The following is a 26,314-nucleotide window of genomic DNA, read 5'->3' as shown; positions in this document are numbered from 1 at the left end:
TGAATTTAAAACTATTCATGATTGCCTTATCAGGAACCTCCCAAATAAGAGAGGAGAGACTTGGCAATGGAAAATCCTCGATATGTCCATATGTATCCTCTTTAGATGGAACCACATATTGTGCATAATATATAAAAATTCTTCTCTCACTGAAAGAACCGACGGTTTCATCAACATATATAATGTCTACAAACGCCTTATGAATCGCATTCAAAGTTCCACTCAAACTCTCCACAGGTTGCCATTCAATACTTGTTGATGGAAATATATCTACAACGAAGAATTCAATATTAATATTTGCTTAATTTTTTAAAAAAAATCAAATATGTTATCAACTTAAGACTTATAATGTGTTTGTTGGCAAGTACGTTCATTAGGAGATAAGTGCATATCATTGGCCATGTAAACATGTTGCACTTTAACTAACCACCCTTCATGCGTAATTTTGAAAGCAATGATATGCCTTTTCCAATGATATTTTATATCCTCTCTTTTTCTTCTTTTGACCTTGTGAGAGCCTTTGCAAGAGGGCAACATGGTCACCCAATCGTTTATGCAAAAGGTTTTGGGCTCCCATTTTATGTCTACTCCTTGGCCATAGATAGTGCAGGAGTTTACTAAACAAGACGGGTGCCTTTTAGATGCCATACTTAGATTGAAATCACAGAGAAAAGCACTCACTGAGAAAGGCAAATGAGCAAAGAAAGAAGCTCACCGAGAAAGATGAATGAACAAAGAAGAAATAGTGAAAAGACTAATGAAAATATAGTCGGGGTGCCAAAAGCTCCCGACTTTCAAAAAAGTTAGTATTAACTTCACAACATCGTTATCATAACCGGTTTTGTCACATTTTATAATTAAATAAGCACTTTGGGACCATCAAAACATGGCAGAGTTTGGATATTTTGGCTAAAAGAGAGAAGAGAACCACGGAGTTGACTCTACTATCTCCAAAAAGGAGGAGACAAGAATACCATATTCTTGCACACGTTGCAAACACTCTTTGGCCCTTTCCTTAATCCCGTGATTAACAAAAGTGCATTTTTTGAAGCGTTTTTTCCCTAATGATATATGTTTCATTAAAATCATATATCATGCAATCACCATTGCACTACAAGGCTCTAATGTCTTCTCCTCTATTAGTGCATGATTGTTCATGCCTAGCTATATGTATTTTCTATCAAATTGTAATATTTGAATTTTTTGCAATAAAGTGAGTAATAAAGATTGATTAATTACCTTTCACTTCACTTGGTTTCTAAATTGTTTGCAATAAAGTGAGTAACCAAGATCTATTAATTACTTTTCCCTCACTTGGTTGGAAAGTCATCTATCTATTTTTGCAAATAGTTCACTAATAGCAAACATATATTAGTAGTCATAATGTCTTTATATACTTACGAACTTTTACATTTTTCATAACTATTAATCATATTGCATCAATATTTTCAAAATACGTGGTACGTTGAGTTGATTACTTTGGGCTATGAAGATACCCTCCAGCATCTCTTATGTGCAAGTTTTGGCTCACCTATATTAATGATGTTGAATTTCACCATACCCTCATCACTCTAGACACATACATTTTGGCCCCAATGACCTAGACAATGAAGCACTACTTCTATTGCAACTCAATATTGAAGGATGGCTTAAAGTCTCCCAAACTCACTTAGTGAATCCAAAATATATATTTGCTAAGCTAAAAGCTATTATTAAAGGCCTGCCAAAGTGCAAGGAGGATGAGCAAATGCATTTTGATAGGCTCGATTTCTCAAGAAAGACATTCAAACATATGTTCACCAATAATAAAGTCCCTTTAGCCTTTGAAGATACTAGGCAAGAACATCATTTGGAAAGCTTTCACCTTTTCCAAGTCCCAAAAAATGTGGAATATTCCTCCCTTATGCCTCCATCACACTTTGAAGAGGACACTAATATATTAGCCATGCTATTTGGTACACCCAATCATGTGGGTAAATAATAAGGTGAAGGCCAAAGCAACTACTCCCAATATGTGGTATCATCCTGTGGTCGCATATGAGGACATCCTCCCTACTAATTTAAAAAGTAAAGGCATATGTTTGGAAGGCTACAATAGTACCATTAAGAGATTATTGTATTTGGACTTCTTTGTTTAAGAAACCTCATGGAAGGAATTCCCTTCTTTCAAAAAGGAGTCAAAAATTTGTAATCCATGTTCTTTTTGCTAATGTACTCATAGAGAAAGTATATTGCATAACTCTTATATGTGAATTATTTTTTACATAAGATGTAACACTTCCTAGCTTGATATGGTCATCTATGACCTTTGGATATACTTTTCTTCCCTCACTCAAATAGGCATTGTAATAGCCAAACAAGTGCTTTTTAAGTAGAAATAATCACTCATGTTTCCATCACTTCTATGACTCAAAATTTTACTTTCAAAAACATCAACATGTAGTGATTCGAAATTTCAACGTTATTGAGAACCCTTCTCTTAAAAGGTTTCTCAAATTATATCTAAATAATATCACCTCACATCTTCTCAATGTTCAAGAAAACTTTTCTTCCCTCACTCAAATAAGCATTGTACTACCCAAAAGAATGTGTTTTAAGTAGAAATGAGCATAAATATTTTCATCACTTCTATAACTCAAAATTTTTCTTTCAAAAATATTAACATGTAGTGATTGCAAATCTCAGCATTATTGAGAATCCTTTTCTTAAAATGCTATTCAAATTATATATAAATCACATCCTATCACAAGATCTCAATGCTCAAGTTGCAAAATATGCTTTATTTGATGTTTTTTCAAGTTTTATCGAAACATCCAACTTGTAAATCCCCAATCTAACCAAGTCCCTTGCTCAATTCACCCAAAAAAAATGGAACTTTTGATTAAATCTCAAGATATGCATATGGATAATGTGTATCTATAATTTGGTATATTCACAATACACTTTTTAATTCTAGGTTTAGAATAACCCTTCATTTATACATACAACATTCCTGTTACAAATTAGCCAAACAAAGTATTAATGGTCTTGATTTTGCCCCTATGACCCTTCTCCAATTAGACATTCTATGCTCTCTACAAGAACTCCACACTCACTTAAATCTTGAGTTAACTCCCTCTTCTTTATCACTTCCTTTCCTTACAACCAAATTTATATTGCACAAATTATATTTTAGATGGCTCACAAGTTCCTCATCTTGCCTCTATTCTGAAATTGCCATTATATGTGCATCTTCACTAAACACATATAAAGTAATGTTGCAAACTTTATATGGAACCTTCAATCCAAAGTTTTTCTTAGCCTCAGGCCTAAAAAATCCAATCTTATTGGATCATCGACTCCTCTATTGAACATTTTTAAATCCTCCTTGATAACATATTTAGTGCTTGCTTGCTTGACATTAAGAACTGTTATGAATCCATCCCAACTAAAGGGCCTCAAGGCTTGAAGAACATTTTAGTCACAATAATCTCTTGGTCTTTTTGATTTTCCAAAAATTATTACATCATATTTCAAAAATTTCCAACAAAATCCACCTCTCACTCAATTAAATGGGAAAATTGGCAAGCAGATGTGTAGTATACCTATGGGATTCTCTTGTTCACCTTTATGGTGTAACCTATACTAGTTCTGCTATGAACATACATTTTTCCAAAGATTAGTCAATGGGATTCTCTAAAGCAACAAATTTTTGAAATAGTAATCTTGTCCTTTACAAATCATCTACAAGGAGCTCTTCATCTATGAATTGAAAATGCAAAGGCCTATCTTTGTAAGGCTATAATAGTACCCTTGAGAAATCATTGTGTAACTAATGCACACTTCTTTGTTTAAGAAACCCCATGGAAGGAGTTCCCTTCTTTCAAAAACTAAGGTAAATTTTTTTAATCCATGCTCTTTTTGCTAATGTACTCAAGGAGAAAGGACATTCCAAAACTTTTCTACATAGGATGCAAATTAGATGAGATGTGAAGCAAAAAAACGGATGATAGTAGAAGTTTGTGGTCATACCAAGATATGTAAATATTGGGAGGGAAGTTTCAAAGTCCCATCACTCACAGTGTGTGAATTTCCTTGTGATAATAAAAGGGAAAATAACTAAAAATAAAATACATGAAAGAAAAGATGTCAAGCATAGACCATGAAATTGACATGCTTAGGGCCAAAAACCAAGATGATGTTCCATTCATAATAGACCTTGTACCAAATGGGAAAGGGTAGTAGCTAAGAATCTCATGGTGAGTACTTGATTTCTTGTGACAGTACGAAAACTTTTACTCTCTAATATGTGTGACTAATTGTCACTTATCAATATATATGTCAAACTAGGGCCTCCTCAAAGTCGCCACATCCTTCTTTGTGATAGAGACCACCATAAAAGAAGAGAATATGGCAACAAGCATTATAGCCTTAAGTGAGATATGGTGCATAAAACAAAAGTATAAGTTATCCATCTCTAAATTTTCCTCCTAGAAGGTTGTATGCAAGGTTTTACAAACACCAACCTCAAGAGATTTTGGTTAGTAGCTGTGAATGCTAGTCCCATGCCATGGAGAGGGACAACTCGAGATAGAAAGACCCTACAAATAACCAAAAAGAGATACTTGATTTATCTCTTTGATGATTTTCGCACAAGTGTAACACTCCCTAGCTCAACATGATCATCACCTTTGGATGGACTTTCCATCCCTTTTCTCAAAAAGGCATTGTATCACCCAAATGATACTACTTTTTAAGTATAAATGACCACTCATGTTTTTGTTACTTGTTCTTCTTTCAAAAGTATCAACATGTAGTTTGTGTAGATCTTAACATTATTTAGAATGCTTCTCTTATAAGCTTTCTCAAATTAGGTCTAAATCAGATCCCTTTAAGACCTCCCAATGTTCAAGAAGAAAACCATGCTCACTTAATGTTTTTTTAACTTTTTGTGAATTCAACTTGCAAGTCCCCCAACTAACTAAGTCTTTTTCTCAATCCATCCGAAAACAAACTCTAAATTTTCATTAAATATCAAGATACACATATGAATGATGTGCCTCTATACTTTGATACAATGATAGTACACTTTTTTATTATAGAATTAGATAAATCCCCAAATAGTCATTCATTTAAATGTAAGATGTTCTTATTGCAATTAGCCAAACAAAGGATCAATGGTTGTCATTATTTTTCCCCAATGACCCTTCTCAAATTAGACATTCTATACTCTTTGTAAGAACTCCATACTCACTTAAACCTTGAACTAGCTCTCTCTTTTGTACCACTCCCTTTCCTTGCGGTCCACTTTAAATTGCACAAATTGGATTTTAGATGGCTTACAAATGAATCTTGTTTCCCTTATTCCAAAATTACCATTTATGTGCATCTTTAATAGATACAAGCAAAGTACTTCTATCTGCATCTTTACTAAATATATGCAAAATAATGGTTCAAGCTTCATGTGGAACCTTCAATCAAAAGATTTTCTTACTAAAATACATGCAAGTTAATGCTTCAAGATTGTGGAATCTTCAATCTATGTGCATCTTTACTAAATACATGCAAAGTAATGCTTCAGCTTTATGTGGTACCTTTAACCAAAAGATTTTCTTAGCCTTTGGTCTATGAATCCAATCTTATCGAATCATCAACTCCTCTATTGAACTTGTTATTGACCTCCCCACTAATATCTTTTAGTGATTGCTCACTTGACATTAAGAAATGTTATGAATCCATCCCACATGAAGGTTCTAAAGGTTTGAAGAACATTCTAGCCACAAATACTCTCTTGGACTTTTCAATTTGCCAAGAAACTTACATCACATTTCAAAATTTTCCAACAAAATACACCTCTGGATCTTGGAGATATATAAGGAAACATTTGCTTTTGGAGAAACATAAGGAAACATTTCCCCCTCAATCTATAAGAGGCCATTTCAATAAGAAATTGGATTATTGGCCACACATTTATCCAAAGTAACTGGGTAGGTCCGCAAAGCAAATATGTGGTTGTTTTTCTTTGATCTTTAGGAGCAATGGGTAACTGAAAATAATCTGAATATCCATCATAAACACTATGTCTTTCGTACCTAGCAACTAAATCCAAAATCTCATCAATGAAAGGAAGTGAATAATGATATTTCTTTGCGGCTGTATTTAAAGGTTTATATTCTACATAAATATGTCAATCTCTTGTTTTCTTTGGAGTTATGACTATTGTGCTTACCCATTCAGAATGGTCAATAGGATACCTACGTGCGACAAATTTTCAACTTCTTCTTTCAATATAGTCATTTGTTTGAAAGTCAAGGGCTTTAACTTCTGACAAAACTAGTTTTGTATCTTCCTTAAGCTCAATTTTTAGCCCTTCTCCTTGCATACCTCTAATTTTTGTGTAAGAAGTTACAAAGAGATCCTGATACTTACTAATAATGGTTTAGTATTGTTTTTTTTCTCCCTCAGTCAAATCAAGACTCAACATTTTTTCCAACATCTCTCTTTTCTTTACTGAAACTTGAGATCATCCCATTAATTCTTGTAACTCTAGTTTCCCTTCTTCATCCTCTCCAATCATTATGCTATCCTGAACTTCCTTTATTTTTACATCTAATACTTGAACACTAGATTGCATTTCTTCTTCTTCCTCATCTTCTTTTGTAAACTCTTGTTCTTCTAATGTTTCCTCATCCTTGAGCAAAAATAAACATCCCTTTTCTTTTGCTAAAGGAAATTTCTTTCCTTTAACGAACATTTTAGAAACTCTTGAAACTTTTTTTAAAAAAATTTGATATATGAGTGTCCTTGATTCTTCTCTAATTTTTTTATTTTTTATTTTCTACAAGGTTTAAGGTTTTTTTCTCATTTTCCTTCCTCTCTAACACTTTTTCTACTATTATTGATGAAACTTCTAGATCCCAATCACTTTCTAAATTTTCATCCTCACTAATATAACTCTCTTCCTCATCTTAATATTCTTTACTATCATCTTTGTTCACCATTTCCCTTCTTGATCCCATGTCAAACTTTCTTGCTATCTATCTATAGTCATAAATTCTTATGGTTCCCTTGTCCCAATCTTGTATAGCTCTAGCCTTCATAAGCCAAGGTCTACCAAGAATAAGAGGAAAAGCTCTCAATCCTGTTGGCATAACATGGGAAGTTATTTTCATGGCTACACCATGGACTTTAACCTCCAAATCTTGAATTAGCCCTATGTATTTCACTTTAGCATGATTTGCAAGCCTAATTCGAAGTCGAGATCCTGCAATTATTCAGAGACCAAACTATTCTACATAGGCTTTAATAGTCACACTAACTTGTGCTCCTCCATTTATATATGCTACTCCTATATTTTGATTCTTATACCATGCGTCAACAACAAGGCATATATTTGGTAGTTCTTCTACACTCAAAACTTTGAATGTTCCCTTCCTTCTTTCCTTCTCTTTTGGATTTACTAGCTTTTTCCACTATCCTCTCATCCTAGGGCACAACTCCATTAATTGTGAAAAAGTTATATATTCTTTCCTATCCATTGCATCCCTTCATTTTTCCCTTCCCCTAATGGTATGTTTGAACTAAGATAATGTTTCCTAGGTTTTCTCATTTTTTCTCCCTCCTTCTTTTTCTTCTCTCCCTTCTTTCCTCACTTGATTTACAAATTTCAAGTTCATCTCTCTCTACTTCTCTCCTCCTTTTGGTTGCAGGTATTACATCAATTGTTTTGTTTTCCTCACTCTTAGTTTCAAGAAGAATACAATTTACGGGAGTTTTTCCTTTCTCTTATTCAGTTGGCCTTGGTGCTTGGGGATTAGGTATGGTCTTTAATTTCTATACCATAATTATTTTGTTTGTTTGGAAAATTTTGGGATAAACGATATTTATCTCCTTTTGCTCTAGGTGCATAAGTACAATTTGTGCTTATTTGTCCTATCTCTTTACAAGAATAACAAACGAATGGTCTCCTGAAATAACTTCATCCACTTCCTTCTCCTATATTTTCTTGATTGGTCTATCCTATAGATCCCCCATTACCTCTTCTTAAAGGCCTTCCTCTCAATGCTCCCAACCTCATGTTTTGCATTTTGCTAGACAATTGATCTACTCCTCAAGAGCTAGCTGTGCATTCCATCTTACTAATAGCTGATAGTTTTGCCTATCCCCTTGCAAAGTTTGGTCTGTACTCTCAATGTTTGGTGTTTTAAAAATCTCTCTCTTTTTTAGTTTCTCCATTTTCCTTTCCTTTTCAATCGCAATCATTATTGCATTATTAGAGATAATGTAGTTGCCAACTAGAAACAATAAAACCACACCAATCATCACCACTAACATTGGCATAATAGGCTTAAAACAATTGTCTACTTCATGTAGGGATTAGTTCACTATCTCATGTAAACACTACACTTTCATATTGTTGCAATTTTGAGCAGACTGAAAGAGATGTATTACTAATTGAGCCTCCATATTGCATGTTGGTAGGTCCCTCTAATCATCATCTCACTTGATCCATGGAATATCATGTAGGCTAGTCTCCAAACGACAATCACAAGAGAGTCTCCTACTATCTTCTCCTCCACTCATGTCATGTTAGACACGTATACTTCTTCATGGATCTTCTCGTAATCACTAGCTATAATAATGCTTATCAACTCCACTTCATGTATCATGGCGCCTACTCTTCCACTACTCCTTAGATGATCACTAGATCTTCTAGTCTCTTATGGCTTCTTGTTTTTGAATTAAGTTCCCCTATGTATGTTCTCTAGATAGAATCACTGTCAAAGCTATGACTATGGCCTAAGATAGCGCATTGAACACTTGGTTGACTTCCATAGCATATATTTACATCCAAATATATGAACATCTGACACCAATCAATCAAATGCTAAAGATGACAAGAATAGTAACTTCCAAGCCTCCTTTGTGTCTCCAAAAGAGAATTATTTTTTAGATGCACCTACTTTTGTCTCAATGCATTGTGTCCTAGAAAAAAGTATGCTTTGAAGATAAACTACGTGCTCAATCACATATGTTTTGAAAAGAAGTGCAAAGTGAAGTCCATGCTATGAAAATACACAATCAATGAAATATATGAGATGAACTGCAAAGTGAAGTCCATGCTATGCAAATACACAATCAATGAAATATATGAGTTGATGAATGCATTGAAGGATTAGTGCCTAGCTTATCTACGATTGCCCATGCATGATGCAAGATGAAAACATAGTTCCTTGATTAAGTTAAGATCTTAAACCTCACCTCTCATCACTTAATAGAAAGAACAATTATTGCACTCCGCTCCACCTACCCAAATTTCACAATCACTCAGGAAAATACTAGTCCTCATGATGTTGACTAAGCAGAAAACCTAGCTCATAATTGAACAAGTCCTTCACAACCCTCAAACTCACCCAACCACCTTTTCCACACATCATGAGGTTTCTAATTTAGTGATAAGTATCCTAATTATTGTGCATACACAATAAAAGGTGCTCTCCATGTGCATGTGCATCTATGTTTTACTATATATAGCTGCAATAGGTATCATATCGTGCTAGTACTCAATGATGGTGCAATATGTGCATTGACCCAATTAATTACATGGAAGTAATTGAAAAAATCAAGAGATGACCCCCGAGTGGAGTGTATCCAAAAAGTGCAATGTAAAGTGCTCATGAACTCATAATCCTTGTGATCTTTAATGATATTAGCAAGAAATTACATCTGATTTAGGATGTCCAACAACAAAAAATCCAGCTCCAATCTATCCAGGAAAAACACCAATCCCGACCAAGACAATCAAGTTCTCAAGCACAACAAATTCAAAATAATGTCAAAAATAATTTGTAGTTTAATTAAACAATTTTTTTAAATCTAAAACACAATAAGACAAATAGTGACGCTAACATTTGAGCACAAAAATTCCTATCTACCTAATGCTTTACTAGGGGTTTTCATATTACATGAAAACAAATGACAACATCTCCCACAACTACTAGATAACACCAATAAATTTGTGATTGCTCAAACCATGTTAGAAGCCTTTCTAAGAGCTTCTTATAATCCTCAATAATTTGAATTTCAATTTGGCATGAACATGTGTACAAGTGACCAAAGTCAATAGTGTTTTATCTAGCTCTTTTGAACTCTTATTCTGGGATTGATCCTATTGCTGCCCCATATTTTTTAAAGCCTCCATGAGAAATATTTTAACTAACTTTAAATGCATTGGAGCTTCTGGTCAAGAAGAAAAAGTTATGTAAATCATTGGATTCATTATACTCTTTGGGCTAAAGTTAGTATTTTTTTGTGAGGCTAAAGCACTAAAGGCATGTTTCTTAAGTGAAGTGATAGGTTTGGTCACATCCAAAGGCTGTGGTTGTGTGGGTTTCACCTCAAAATTGGAAGCATTAACTTCTTATGCAATGGATTGGTCAATCTTATTAGTCAAAAATGAATGTGCACTAGTATCCTTGGACAGATGGGAGGTAGGATGGGAGGTAGTCTAGGTCTTGAAATTTCTAGATTTGTTTTTGACAATTCTTGTAGAGGAAGGTCATTGATCATTTGACATTTTCTTAGCTACCCCTAGTGGATCCATTTTCTAGGCTTGAGCAAGTGTACTAGCTATTGTTGCTCAATTTTCAATTTGAGCTTGGGTGACAAAAGTTCTTTGTTTATGGGATATTGTAGTTGTTTTGAAGGACCAACAACAACTACGTGTTATTTCTTGTCAACACTTAATGGCTCTATCTTCTCCTTCTTTGGATTGGTTGTTTCAACATGCTAGTGTCACAAGAACTAGCTTTTTGTCAATCACTAACTTTCTATTTTCAGCTTCTTAAGCATCTTGTTCCTTGACTTAAATCTACATTTGGGTCTCTTTCTCTTTCCCTTGTATTTCAAGGGGACTTGGAGTATGGTCAATGGAGGCGGATTTGTGGGTGGTTTTGGCAACCAAATCTAACAATTTTCAGCATAAAACCCTTGAGCATCTAGCAACACTTTGGGAACTCATCACGACATTATGTTAACTCTCCATCAATGATTCTAACTATATGCCCTAGGTTTCCACTTTCTTCTAGATGAATTTCTATTCTTGATAGCTTGAATGCTATTGGAGTGTTTCTAGCAATGTTTGTCTATCCTTTGGCTTTAAGACGATGCTTATTGAGTGGTTCTCTCTTGTTCTTATTATGTACCTTAAGCAGTTATTTTAGAACACTTTTGCCATTTGCACTAAGCTTTTGGTTTGAGTCTAAGACACATGGCTTACTCTTCCCTTGAGCAGAGAGAGATAATGTTCCTTTGCTAAAAGTAGTGACAAACTAGCTCGAGTCGTCCACATTGCATTTGGTTGTGCACTCAAAAGTCTTCCAAGAAGGACTTTCTTGCCCATATCTCTTTGATTTGGAAGCACATAGGAAGTGATGGGTAGGATCTTAGTCTCTATAGTAAAAAGAATCTTGCATTGTCCTAGGAGGGGATAAGGTGATCCTACATAAGGTCTAATGATTGCATTTGTCTTCGGGATAGGTTGACCAATCTTAGTCTGTACATCATAAGTTAGGATGTTGTGATCAAAACCTTTGTCAATGAGAGCATCAATGATGAGCTCTTGCTTGGTAGTTAGTTTGACCACCTAAGATATGTAGGAGGTATTAGCTCTTTATCTTCAAGGCCGCTATTGGTAGTTTTGACTTTTTGGATGCAAAGCACAGTAAACCTAGTTAGGGTGCTACTGGACACCTTGCATGTATGAGTGATACCACACTCAATGCATCTTAGGTCAACCTTTGGAAAATTATCTATCACTACCCAATCCACTAGTTGTGGCCTTAGCTCTTGAGTTACTAGCTTGGTCATCTTGTCAATTGATAATTGAATGGGAATGTATGCTCTTAGTTGACTCCTAAAGGTACAAGGCTTATAGACTCCATAATCTAGTCCACTATTAAGTAAGTTAACTAAGTATAATGCTCTGATTGCTAGATCAAGATCTTGTGCAACCTTGTGTGTGCTTCAACTATTTTGAATCTCTAGAATTTTCAACTCTTCTTGGATCTCTCAACTTTTTTTCTTGGAGTTCCTATCTAGTCTCTCTTTGGTCAATCTTTCTTATGATTGTGCACAAAGTGTAAGTATTGAAATTGTGGGCCTAGTGGGTGTCTTCTTCTCTCAACTGTTTCAGTCTTGGTGTGCTCTGATACTTGAAATGATTTGAATATGGTAGGACTCTTAGCAAGTTGGTCATTATCCTCTTACTCATCAACCACATACAATGCTTGGAAGTGAGCACTTGATGGTAGCTTGGTTGGATGATTTTCCCCCCTTCAACTTGTACTAGGTCATATGCCTAGATGTGGAAATGATTATTATGGTTGTGCATTATGATTTTGAATGACCCTAGGTGATGCTAGCCTAATGTGTGTTGCCTAGGTGCTATGTGTGCCAGATCATTATGATGTGATAAAGTATTTCCTAGGCCTCTTGACCTTGGTTTATACAAGATTTTTAGTGAATTCTCAAGGCACTTTAATTTTTCTTTCAACAATTGATTCCAAAACATATAATCTTTAAGACACTTGAGACACTTTGAACATACAAGAGTGACATGTGCAAAATCAAGATTTCTTTCTTTCAAATTCAATATGCATATGTGCAAGCAATGTCATAGGATAACACCACCATTGAGAGATGAATGAGTTAATGCTAGCCTAATGGAAAGTGCAAGGGTGTGTAGTGCAAGAAAAGTGGACATAGCAAGAGTGAACTCATGGAAATGAACTCACAAGAGTGAGATTATGAGGGTGAACTCTCAAGAATGAATTGGTGAGAGTGAAATTGATATGAGCAAAATTTTAAGATGAGTGATATGAGTGAAATTGATATGAGTGGACTTTCAAGATGAGTGATATGAGTGAACTTTCAAGATGAGTGGTAGGAATAGACTTTCAAGATTAGTGAACTTAATATGAATAAACCTAATTGAGTGAACTTGCTATGAGTGAATAAACTTGATATGAGTGAAAATAAGATATGAATGAATTTGATATGAGTGAACCTAATGAGTAAATTTAATGAGTATGAACTCTAGCGGGAGTAAACTCTAGTGAGAGTGAAATATGATTAGTGAACTTATGATGAGAATGAACTATGTTGAGAATGATCTTTTGGTGAAAAGGAGCTCTAAACCTAGGTGTGAAGAATTCTAAGTATGAAATGGAAATAAGCATAAATCAACCAAACAATGAAACAATGATGGTGTATTTGATTATTGCATTGTGAGTTTTGCGTGTTTTCTGAGTTTTGATCACTTTCCTTCCTTCAATGAAAATACAACCAAACAACTATGAAAAGCATGATGTAATTTAAATCCATAATAGAATGATACAAATTGTTCACGTAAGACAAGTTCTGGAGGGGTCTACCTTATAAAACATGTAAGATACCACATAGTTCAAAACAAAGGATATTATATTTAGTAATATTTATAGGATTATATTTATAAAAGGGATTTTTTCAATTACAATTTAAAAAAATGCATAAGTTTAATAAAGTAAAAGGAATCATTTTAAGGCCTTATAGCATGTAAAGGAAAGGTATTTCTTAATATCCTTTGAACACACGCTATATAGATGATTTCTTATAGGTAGGCTCCTCGAGGACAAGTTGAGTTTTGAGTTTTGTATTTTTTGAGTTTTAATCACTCTTCTTCCTTCAATGCTCACACTATCAATCATCCATAAGAACATTGCATCTACAATATTGAGACATAGATTGTTGAAGAATAGTTAAGTTTTGAGTTTTGTGTTTTTGCATTTTGTGTTGTCTTTGCTTCAATACACACATAATTCAACAAGGATGACAAGCATAATGTAACTTCAATTCACAACAATGTCACACCGTTTATTTAATTAAGAAAGAAAGTTTTGTGTTTTAGTCAAGTCTAACAAATCTAATATTTTCAATCTCAATCCAACGAATTGGTTCCTTCTAATTTGGCCTTTCTAAACTAGTCACATGTGTTTCAAAGTTTGCAACTCACAAGTACGGATGCTCGATACATCATCAATCCCATCCACTTAAGTGGAAAATCCTCCTATTCTACCACACGATAGAAGTATGAGAATCTTAGAAATTGCACCATTCTTTGTCCCATCAAGGAAACTAAAACACTCGATAGTCGGGACATTGATGGACGGACTTCTATTATTTCAGAAGTTGCAACTTACTTTGGCAACAATCTTACACCTTGTCTCTCAACACTCTACTTTAACTAACCATGCAACCTTCTTTCTAAACCAAGAAAGTAAGAACACAAGCTAGCTTCAAGGTGTGGTGAACTCATCAACTTATCTTCCCATCTTGTATTCGAAAAGTTTGAAGGCTCAAAGATGGTTCCACAATCCAAACAACATGATTAAATGCCAGTGCTTCTTCACATCCACCACTAAGCACATCAATATTGAGAGAAGAAGAAGAAGGAGAGAAAGAAGATGAAGAAGAATGTGAATAATAGAAAATGAAGAAGAAGGCTAAGAAATTAAATGTGTGGGTGAGAGGTAAACCCTATTGCCATGAATGGAAATAAGAAAAAGAAAAGAAATAAGAAGATGTAGAGCTTCACTTTCCCTCAATCCCTCACTCAACATACCTCTCATGCTCTCTCTCTCCCTCACTTTCAACGATGGAAGCAAGATGATAGAATAAAAGAATTAAATGGTTGTACTAATAGAGCTTCTACAACATGGATGCACCAAAAGAATAAATACAACTGAGACCCCCACCCTTATATAGACACAAATTAGGATTAGGGTTAGGTCACCTCTCTAAAGTGGTGCCCCATTTTAGGGTTAGGGTTAGGGTTTGTACCCCTTTGAATTTAGGGTTTTCACAAATGTGAATTAGGATTTGCACCCTCTTTTGGGTGTTCTACCCACTTTGTGGGCTCTAAGATGGTCAATCATCATTGCATCTATTATTAATATAATATTTAGTCAATTTTTTAAAGATCATCAATTTAATCAAAAAAACTAATTCATATTTAAATTAAATATAATAGCTAGTTTAATTTCATTAAATAGATAACATTCATAGTTGTTACATTTAATTATTGTAGCTTGTGTGTGGTGTGAACATATGTTTGTATATGACACGCATGTGTATTGTATATACATATGTATTTCATATTCTATATTTATATTGATATTCATATATTTATGTGTATGTATGTGTCTACGTATGCATTTGTGTATGTATGTATGCAATGGAAAACTATTATTGCATTGACTTCATTTTACACACACACATGCACACATGCATGCACACGCGCGCGCACACACACACACACACACCCCATGAAGAAGAAGCATCAAATGTCATGGAAGGATTCCAATTTTCTTCATCAATAAAATAATATATTATATGTCAAGCATTTAAAAGGTATGCTCATTTCAAGTTTTGGAATAGGGTGGCAAGGAAGTTTTCCTCATAAAGGTGAAACAAGCAAAGGGTTGCCACCAACTTTCAATCCAATGATAGTCATCTCAATTGTGCAAGATATATTGCTTCTCCATGAGAGTTTCTATCAAGGAGAGAGAAAGAGAGAGGGGGGGGGGACAAATTACCACATAGAGGGACCTACCCACTAGCTAGGTCCCTTCTACATGAAGGAATGTTCTAACATCAAAACAAACTTTACTCCAAAATAATTTCTTACAAAAGTTGTAATTAATTTCCACATTTTTTCTTTTCAAAACCATTTTTGGTGGAGAAGTGTTAAATTATCAATTTAATTGAGGTTGTTGCTTTTGATATTGAGTTGATTGTATACCCCTATGCATAGACCTTATTACTTCAAAGGTGAGTCAATATATTCCCACTTTTGGAGTTAATAATTGACATATTGAGGAAATTTGTACATGTAGAGATGTACTAATTGCTATGGCCCAACATTTATTAATTGATTATTTTAATAATCAAGGTCCATGAAGTCATTTGAATAGACATAGAATACAAACTCCTTATCATTGATTGTGGTATTGAAGAAGATCAAGGGGTTGGAACATTGATGATGAGAAGTTCATCATAAAAATGAAAGGAATGCGAAAACCATTTAAGGATATCCCATCTTTATTGCCCTACTAATCTTTGGAAAAATTTATGTTCAAAGTAGAACAATGTATACACCATAAAGATGAACAAGAGAATCCCTTGCTTTTGGTATAAAGTTTTACCTTTTGGACTTAGTAATGGACCAACATCGTATCAAGGAAGGGTAAACAAAGTGTTACCTCCTTTCTTAAGAAAACTTTTGAGGAATTTCATTGATGATATCTATGTGCATAGCTAAAGACTGGATCATTGTGACAAACTGGATAAAGTGTTTGAGAGAATGGATAGTTGTGGATGTCAATTGAGTCCAAAAATTTGTGAAATAGCTCAATCCAAGGTGAAACTTCTTGGTCATGTGGTTTCTGAAAATGGAATAGAACTAGATCCTAAAAAAGTAAAAGCCTTGGTTACCTTAGTGTCAATTGCAAATACTAAGGAGCTTACAACTTTCATTCATAAGGTAAGATATCTGTCAAGATTCATACCTTTGGCTTCTCAATTGTTTTACCCATTGCAAATGGTAGCTAAGAAGGATCCTTTAGAAGCACCTAGCTGGGAAAGGGAATTCTTAGTGAATCATTTTGGTCGCTCAAAATTGCAACAATATGAAAGAGTAGCGTTTACACGAGATAGTAAACTAATCCCTAAAAGCAGGCAATGGTTTTAAGCCTATTGTGACAGTGTTAGTGGTGACGACTGGTGTGGTTTTATTATTTCTAGTTGGCAACTAGATTCTCTAGAGATATGCTTAGAAGACACTTCATAGCCCAAAAAAGAAGCTAGTTTCTAGGACGAAACTAAGAAGAGAGAAACTGAAGCTAGTAGAGTTCTTGGAATGAAGGGGAGGCTTCAAGAGACCGAAGGATCCTATCTAATGAAAGTAGAACGTGTTATCAAGCTAGAGGGTTTTTTTTGGGAACATTTGCAAATAGGTTTTCCTGCAGTGCCCAAGAATGGTTCGAAGGAGATGAATGTATTTGAAGCAAGTGCAGCATGATAGCCAAGGACTAGCTAGCTGTGTGGCTTTTGGGAAAGCGCTAGTATTGATACTCAGAGGGGTTACTGTCATGATTTGTAAGAAGCTGGGAATACTTAGAATACTAATAATATGCCATGTCACATTGACACTAGTATATAAGGAGAGAAGCTGTAATTTTTCACATCTTTTTGACATATCAATACATTTACAATCTTTCTCTCCCTTCTTGCTTCAAGCTTCCATGGCTTCTACATCTTTCCTGTCTTTCTCTCTCTAATTCTAGTCTTTCTCTCTCCTCGTCACTCTATTTCTCTCTCTTCCTGCAATCTTTCTCTCTCCTCTGCAGTCTTTCTCTCTCCTCTTTCTCTCTCCCTAGTTCTCTCTCTGACAAGTGGTATCAGAGCTTCAGTCTTTGATCCATTATTTTCTTCCATTTTCACTCTCATTTTCCTATTTCAAAACCAATTTCACACAAAAATGGTACAAGACAGTGACTAGTGGAGTGCTGCAGGACAAATACAGTTAGCAATGACTACATCTGGAGTTATTCAAGGTCAGATATGGCGGGTAAAGGCTTAAATGGCTGGACGTCATCAAATTTCATGCAAAAAAATGGAGGTAACTAGGGTAAATAATGGTTAACCGGGCTTAGTTACAGACTAAACTACAGTTACTTTTCAAAAGAGAGCTTCTCTTCTCTCTCCTTCAAGCTTTTGGCTGAAGCTTCCATGGTGGATGTCAAGAATCTTCACAAATCTCTCTCTCTGTGCTGAATATCTCACTGCCAAAACATGGGGTAAAGATTCCTTGTGTCCTAAGCTTCAAGAGGAGTAACAGGCTTGATCATTGCTGAAGAATATTGGCCAGGAAGCAGCCCGAAAAATGCGCCGAAAAATGCGCTGATTTTCCTGCTCCTGCTCCCTGCTCAGCTTGCTCCACTACCTCAGCCATTAATCACAGCTCTTGAAGGCTTCATCAAGCACTGATTGGCAACAATCTTTAACCTCTGAAGTATTCTGATCAGCCATTCCTCTGTTCAAACCCTAATACACAGCAGGGCAGCCATAGCCACAGACATGGAAGCTCAAATTTCTCAAGATTTTGGACTTTCCCGACCTTCAAGGCTTCTCTAAAGCTGAATACAAGCTGGATAGACTTCAAGATTGAAGACATTGAAGAGATTTCAGCCCGTGCATGTCAATGAAGCTCAAATAGAAGGAATATTTTGGGGCTTTTCATCAGAGAGCTTGAATCTTTGAAGTTGAAGTGTTCAAGCAAGGCTGGAGTATTGATCTTTCAAGGATTTCATCATATTGAAGCATGTATGGACTGATTTCATGGAGATTTCAAGCTTTATGTTGGATTCATGGTGCATTATGAAGAACTCTTGCATCAATCGGGTTAAAGCTGATATCCATCATCATTTTCAAGCTTAATGGAGGTATTTTCTTTTGTTAATCTCTGAAATCTCTCAATAATCCTATTGCTAATGGCTTTTCCACTTGTTGATGAGAAGTTATTGATCAATTAATTCACTGGATTGATCAATAGATCAGAGAATAGTATTAATTTTCTTCAATTTCAGTCTATTTCATTGAATTCCTTTTGATTCAAAACCATTACTCATCTTAGGTAACATTTGATCAGCTTGATGCATAACCTTGATCTGTTTTGTTGAAATTCTCTCTTATCCAGGCTGAAATATTGTAAAAGGGTAAGTACTAGCAATCAGTGAGTCACTGAATTGCATAGGTAAACCCTTCTCCCATCTCAAATTTTCTTATCTCAATCAATTGCATCTCATGAAAGGCTGAATGGTTATTTTTCAATTGCATATCATGCTGATTGCTTAGCACACTAGCCTCTGCCATGTTGATATTCCCACCGAGGAAAAAGGTGGATGCCGGGGGAGATAGTGGGACAAAAGAGAGGTGACCCTCCCTCACTATCGAAGATCCCGAAGGGGTGCAACCAACCGACCCGGGGGGAACTTTGCCCACCTCCCGGTGATTCGGAGCCCGTGTAGGGAGCCCGTCCTGCCGTTTTATCCCTCACACAGGTACAGCGAGTGGAGAATTGAAGATTGAAGACTTTCCAACGACTCAAGTACCTATTGGAGTAAAACAGGGTAAAACAGGGCATTTTCAGGTTACCCACAAGGTATTTACAGGTGGATACAGGTACACCCTTTGATACTGAAGTACAGGTGCAGGTACTACAGGGTACCCACAGGTCCTATATACCCCTTTGCAGGGTTTGGTAGCCATTGGAGGTTACTTTCTTGCATTACAGGGTCAAAACAGGGCACTTACAGGTCTAAACAAGGTGCAGGACTGGACAGTTCAAACTCTGAAATTCAGTTACAGAATTTTCTGTCCTAAACCTGTTATAGCGTGCTATAGCTCATCTCGAAGAGGGCATTGTAAGCTTCAATTCGCACAAAAAAGTTTTGCAATCGGAGTTTTCTAGCCAAAGTTATAGCCGTTTTACTGACAGGGGGTACTGCAGGACTGCACTAGTATGGCAGGGCATAAAGGCAAAAATAAGGTCCAGGAGGACTATGCACAGCAAATCAGGGATTCTATGATGGAAAGCACACTTCAAGAGAACCCTGAAGAGCCTCAACAAGGAGAGATTAGTATTCTCAATGACGCTTTGTGTGCCCATGAACTAAGACATAAGGAACGTCATGAGACTATTTTGTCAGCAATGGAGCATATGATTTTATCATTTGATCAAACGAAGTCTACTGTTGAGAAGATGATGGAATCAACTAACCGAACCAATGCTTCCATTGATAAGTTGGTAGAATCTAATGCCCAACTTATGGCACAATTTTCTCAACTCATGCAATCACAAAAGGGATCAAAAGAAGCAAATGAGAAGGCTTGTTCAAATAGTGACCCCTCAGTTCCACTTCAGCCATCCAACCAAAATGGTTATGGAGATGGGATCATAGGAAGAAGAGGCATACCCAATAGTCAATATGAAGTGGGAGAAGCTTCACAAAGGCATGATGACTATTTGGGCAGTTTGAACGGTGCCAATACTCAAGCTTTTGGACTGCATACTCAGTATTCTAGGGGTGCTTTACCAACAGGAAGATTACAGGGTAATTCTCAGCCACCTGTTGGAAGATTTCAATCTCATTTTGGGGGTTCTGTACTTAGAAATTCCGATCAGCCAGTTTTGGGACAGCAACCTTTCCATGATAGAATTCTCAAGGATAAAATTGTTTTATCCAAATTCAATGGCCAATCATCTTCACCATCAGAATTAGAGGAATGGACTTCTAAGATGGAGTCTTATTTCGACATATTTCCTAAAACTGATGACATGAAGATACATTTTGCCTCCCTCCACTTAGAAGGATTTGCTCACACTTGGTGGAGGTATATCAAGAAAGAGAATGTACTTATTGAGAATTGGGAAGCTTTCAAGGCACTTATGACTGAAGTCTTTGTTTCACCTCTTGAGACAGAGAAGTTAGAATGAAGATGGTATAACTTGGAACAAAGGAGCCTAAGTGTAAGGGAATATACAAACCAATTCCTCAACTTGACCATGTATGTGGAAAACATCAGTGATGAGGCCAAGTTACACAAGTTCATGTATGGTTTAGAACCATCCTTGTCAGCTGATGTTATGGCGCAGAATCCTACTTCACTTTTCAAGGCTATTGAGCTTGCAGAGCGCTTTGGAAGGAAGTATAAGAAAGAGTCTTCATTTCAGCCAAGTTATGGACAGCCCAGGACTGTTTTAAAGCAAGGGCAAGTTGGTAACAATTATGGCAGCAACCATATGCCTAGTGGGAGCTTACGGATACCAACTTATCCTCCATTTAATGCTTCTAGGATTCAAAGCAATTTCAGGACAGCAAACAGTCCAAAGGTTGAATTTAAGCAAGGTGACAATAAGCCTAAGTCTACTTCAGCCAATACAAATTCTAGAAATATTCCCATGGATCTTTACAAGGAAAGAAAGGACAAAGGCTTATGCTTCAAATGTGGAGAAAAGTATACTCCTGACCATGCTTCAAAGTGTGTATACAAAAATGCCAAGCCAAAAATTCAGAGTATGCTAGTTCTTGAGGACCTTGAAAATGACATAGATGAAGTTAATGCAGTCCCAATCAATGCTGAAAATGAAGATTTTGAGGATGATGGTGGACAAGAATACTTCTATGATCCATCTGACTCTTTTCTTTTTTATCCAGGCGGTGATATCCCGTTTGATCCTGGTGGATTTTGTAATGAGTTGCCTGCTGCCACTAAGTGTTCTATCTCTATGGATGCTTGGACGGGATCTAAGAACCCTAATACACTTCGTATGAAGGGAAGCATATATGGAAAGCCAGTGTTCATCCTGATAGATAGTGGCAGTACCCACAGTTTTGTCAATAAATCCATTTTGTACAAGTTGAATTGTGTTCCCACTGACTTACAGCAGCCCATTAGAGTACAAGTGGCTAATGGTGAAGAGGAAATTAGCACACAGATTTGTCCACAGGTTTCTTTGCAGATGGCTGAAAATTTTGAAGTCAAAGTAAACCTGATCACTTTGGAAATGGGGCCCATAGATATTGTACTTGGTTGTGACTGGTTGATGACCTTAGGCAGGATTACTATGGATTTCTCACAGTTATATATGGAGTTTTTCTCCAATGGACAGCTCATCCGTTTACAGGGGATCCCTAGTAAATCTGATTTTCAGCTTATCACCATTCAACAACTCAAGAAAGAGTACAAGAAGCGCTCACAGATATTTGTATTGCATTTGAACAAAGAAACACAGGATCAGCCCAATAATTCAGCAAACCATCCAGCCTTGACAGCTCTTCTTGAGGAGTATAGAGATTTATTTGAAGTACCTACTTCATTGCCTCCTAAGAGAGCGGTGGATCACCCCATTGATTTGGAACCCAACTCAAAGACGATCAATAAGCCACCTTACAGACTATCAAAATGTGAATGAGAGGAAGTAGCCAAGCAAATCAAAGAGCTTCTTGAAATGGGATTCATTGAGCCAAGTTCTTCACCGTATGCATCCCCAGTCCTGTTAGTAAAAAAGAAAGATGGATCTTTCAGAATGTGCATTGACTACAGGGATCTTAACAAGATAACAGTGAAGAACAGGTATCCTATACCCAGGATAGATGATTTGCTTGATGAGCTTAAGGGGGCTCGATTCTTCACGAAGATTGATTTGAGATCAAGGTATCATCAGATTCGCATGAGAGAGGGTGATGAGGTCAAGACTGCTTTTAGGACTGATCGTGGGCTCTACCATTTCTTGGTGATGCCATTCGGCCTTACAAACGCTCCAGCTACCTTTCAAAGACTGATGAATAAGATTCTACAACCTTTCCTCTTTCAGTTTGTCTTGGTGTTCTTCGACGACATTTTGATCTACAGCAAGACTTTTCAGGATCATTTGTTGCATATGAGGAAGGTTTTTGATGTGTTAAGACATCATAGGCTTTTTGCTAAGGAGAAGAAGTGTTCTTTCATGCAGACTGAAGTGGAATACTTGGGATATATAGTCAGTGAAAAAGGAATACAGGCTGATCCCAAGAAGGTGCAATGCATAAAAGATTGGCCAACGCCTACTACTAGTACCTCTCTTAGAGGATTTCTTGGTCTATCTTCATTCTATCGCAGATTTATAAAGCATTATGCGGCAATTGCAGCCCCTTTAACTAACAGGTTGAAGAAAGAAGCTTTCTTTTGGGATTCTCTTGCAGATAGCAGCTTCAACCAGTTAAAGGAATTACTTACCTCCGCTCCTATTCTTGTATGCCCGGATTTCTCTAAAGAGTTTACTATACAATGTGATGCTAGTGGCCGTGGCATTGGGGTTGTTTTGCTTCAGGAGTATGGAGTAATTGCATTTGAAAGCCGTAAGCTTACTGATAAGGAGATGGCCATGAATGTTTATGATCAAGAAATGTTGGCTATTCTGCATGCAATTAAGAAATGGCACCATTACTTATATGGCAGCCGATTCAGAGTGCATAGTGATCATCGCGTACTCAAGTATTTCCTTACTCAGTCAAATCTTACTCCAAAGCAACGACGATGGGTAGCAACATTACAAAATTATGACTTTGACATCACTCATACAAGGGGCAAAGATAACATAGTGGCTGATTCTCTCTCTCGTATGTGGGCCTGCAAAGTATCAGCCATGACGGAATTACATAGTGATTGGATTGAAGAGCTACAAGAGGCATATCTCTTAGATGAGGAATTCAGCCAAATCTTTCAGAAATTACAGCAAGGTCTTATGGAAGAAAACTCGCACTACCAGCTTAAAAATGGTCTTATTTGGTGGAAGGGCAAGATTGTTATTCCCTCTACTTCTTCTTTCAAGCGAAAAATTATGGAGGAGATGCATTCTTCGCCTTCAGCTGGACACTTGGGAGTTTTCAAGACTTATGATAGGATCAGCAAGAGCTTTTATTGGAAAGGACTGTGGAAAGATGTCAAGGACTTCGTTATGAAGTGTATGCCTTGTCAGCAAAATAAGGATAGCACCCATAAGCCAGGGGGTTTATTGCAGCCATTGCCTATTCCTACGGGTAAATGGACTCATATTACTATGGACTTTATCACTGGCTTACCTACTACCAAGAAGGGGTGGAATAGTATTTACGTGGTGGTTGACAGACTCACTAAAGCAGCTCATTTTATCCCAACAAAAATTCAGTTTACTGCTTCTCAGGTGGCCAACCAGTTTATGGAGCATATTTTCAGATTGCATGGATTACCGCAGGTGATTGTCCATGATAGGGACTCAAAGTTTATGAGTAACTTTTGGCAAGCGGTATTTACATCTATGGGTACCAAGTTGGCTCCATCTACGGCTTATCATCCCCAAACTGATGGACAGACAGAGAGAGTTAATAAATGGTTGGAGACTTATCTTCGCCATTTTTGCTATGATGTCCAAACCTCATGGGATTCTTGGTTACACCTGGCTGAGTTTGCCTATAATAATTCCACTCATGCGAGCATAGGAGTTTCACCCTTTGAGGCTTTGTATGGTTACAAGGTGCCCCTACCTACAGTTATTTTTAATGAAAAGATCAACCCTCATGGGAAGGAAGAGTTGGATAGAATGCAGACCCTTCTTCAGCAATGCAAGGTGAATCTAAGGAAGGCTCAAGATCAGATGAAGATGTATGCTGATGAGAAGAGGAGGCCTTTAGAGTTCCAGAAAGGAGAGCTAGTTTTGTTGAAGGTGCCCAAATCCAAGTATTCTACATTGAAATATGGATCCAGTAATAAGCTTGCCCACAGATTCTATGGCCCTTACAGGATCCTTAAGCGGATTGGAGATTTGGCATACAGACTAGAGCTTCTCTCTTCTACAAAAATTCATAACGTCTTCCATGTTAGTCAGCTCAAGCCCTATTATGGTGATCCAGTGGATTTAGTTGATGAGCTGCCACCTATTGATGAAGATGGTATCGTTCAGTACATCCCAGAGGCTGTTATAGGTCAGCGTGAAAAGAAGCTTCGATCATGTTCTATTGTGGAATATTTGATTAAATGGAGAGGTTTACCCTCTGAAGAGGCTTCTTGAAGACCTGATTCAATATTGGATGAGTATCCATACTTGAAGGATACATTGGTGGCTGAAGCCTATTGCTTATGGAGCTAGTATTGGTGCAGACTGGTTCAGGACAGCACGCTGTTTTAGAACAGTTTTTGTCGTACTTCATTTTCAGAATTGAGCTATCTACATGAGCTTAAAGTACTCTTCAAGAGCTTCGTTTTGATATGTGGTACACCTCATTTGGACACTTCTATCAAAAGTTATGGCTGATTTGGTCCAGCAGGGACTGTTATTTCAGCAAGCTGTCTACTTTCTTCTGGGATTATTTGTTGAAGATTCTATGGCTCCAGTGGCTTCTAAGGTTCTTCAAATCATGTATATAGCAGGGTCCACTTTCCGTACTTCAAATTCAGCCCTTGTAATGATAAATTCTTCACTCATTCCCTATTTGTAAAGCTGTAAAACAGAGTAGTACTCTGCTCTATCCATCTTTTCTTTAGCTCTTTCTAGTTTTGTTTTTGGGGACAAAAACTTTTGGGAAGGGATGGATTGTAAGAAGCTGGGAATACTTAGAATACTAATAATATGCCATGTCACATTGACACTGGTATATAAGGAGAGAAGTTGTAATTTTTCACATCTTTTTGACATATCAATACATTTATAATCTTTCTCTCCCTTCTTGCTTCAAGCTTCCATGGCTTCTACATCTTTCCTGTCTTTCTCTCTCCAATTCTAGTCTTTCTCTCTCCTCGTCACTCTATTTCTCTCTCTTCCTGCAATCTTTCTCTCTCCTCTGCAGTCTTTCTTTCTCCTCTTTCTCTCTCCCTAGTTCTCTCTCTGACATGATTTGGAGAAGAAGATCCTCATCGACTTGACCTTGCTTGTTATGGCAATCATCTTATGACAATGATTGAGCAATGATCTACAATCAATATATACTTCAATCTAACCCAATTTACTATGAGACCACTTCACTGCAGTCAGTCATCTTAGTTCAAAATTTGGGGTTGCCATAAGAGTTGAAATATCACCCATTGATTGACAAGATTTTGATTGAAGAGGAATTATATATAGCCAGTAGCTTTGTAGCACCTTCCTTGCTTGATGATTGGATTACTTACCTTTGTGGAGACTGGTTACCAAACCATTTACCAAACCAAGTCCATATTTTGCACCATACCCTATTCATGGTTTGGTTCCTCAAGTCTGAAACAACACTTTAGGCTCGCTTGAAGTTTGACCTATTTCCCAAATGTAGAAATTAACTCAACTATAGTAGCAATACAAAGCTATCAAAGGAACCTTTCTAAGGTTCCTATTTCATATTTTCATGTGAAAAGTAGGTATTACAAGGGACATTAGGACCTCTTGCTAGATTACTATATCTTGTAGAAAATCTTACTCAGCATCTCATCTTAAAGTAACTAAGAGCTCTTTAAATGAAATTATTATTTAGATTTAATATATTTTTGGAAATACTCAATGAATGAAGCACTTTGGACCCTATTTATGATTCATGTAAGGGTAATATGACCCCATTTTCACATTTATACAATGAATATGTACTATGTATGCTTTTCTTAAATATAATATTTTGTATAGTTACTCTAATTTTATGTGTGCATATGACTAATATGCTTCATTTACACTATTCTAAAATTATTAAAACATTTT

Source organism: Lygodium microphyllum, chromosome 30, assembly GCF_053477565.2.
Source record: "Lygodium microphyllum isolate KBCC chromosome 30, Lygodium_microphyllum_v1.1.10, whole genome shotgun sequence".
NCBI classification, from domain to species: Eukaryota; Viridiplantae; Streptophyta; class Polypodiopsida; order Schizaeales; family Lygodiaceae; genus Lygodium; species Lygodium microphyllum.
Note: the sequence above shows the minus strand (reverse complement) of the source record.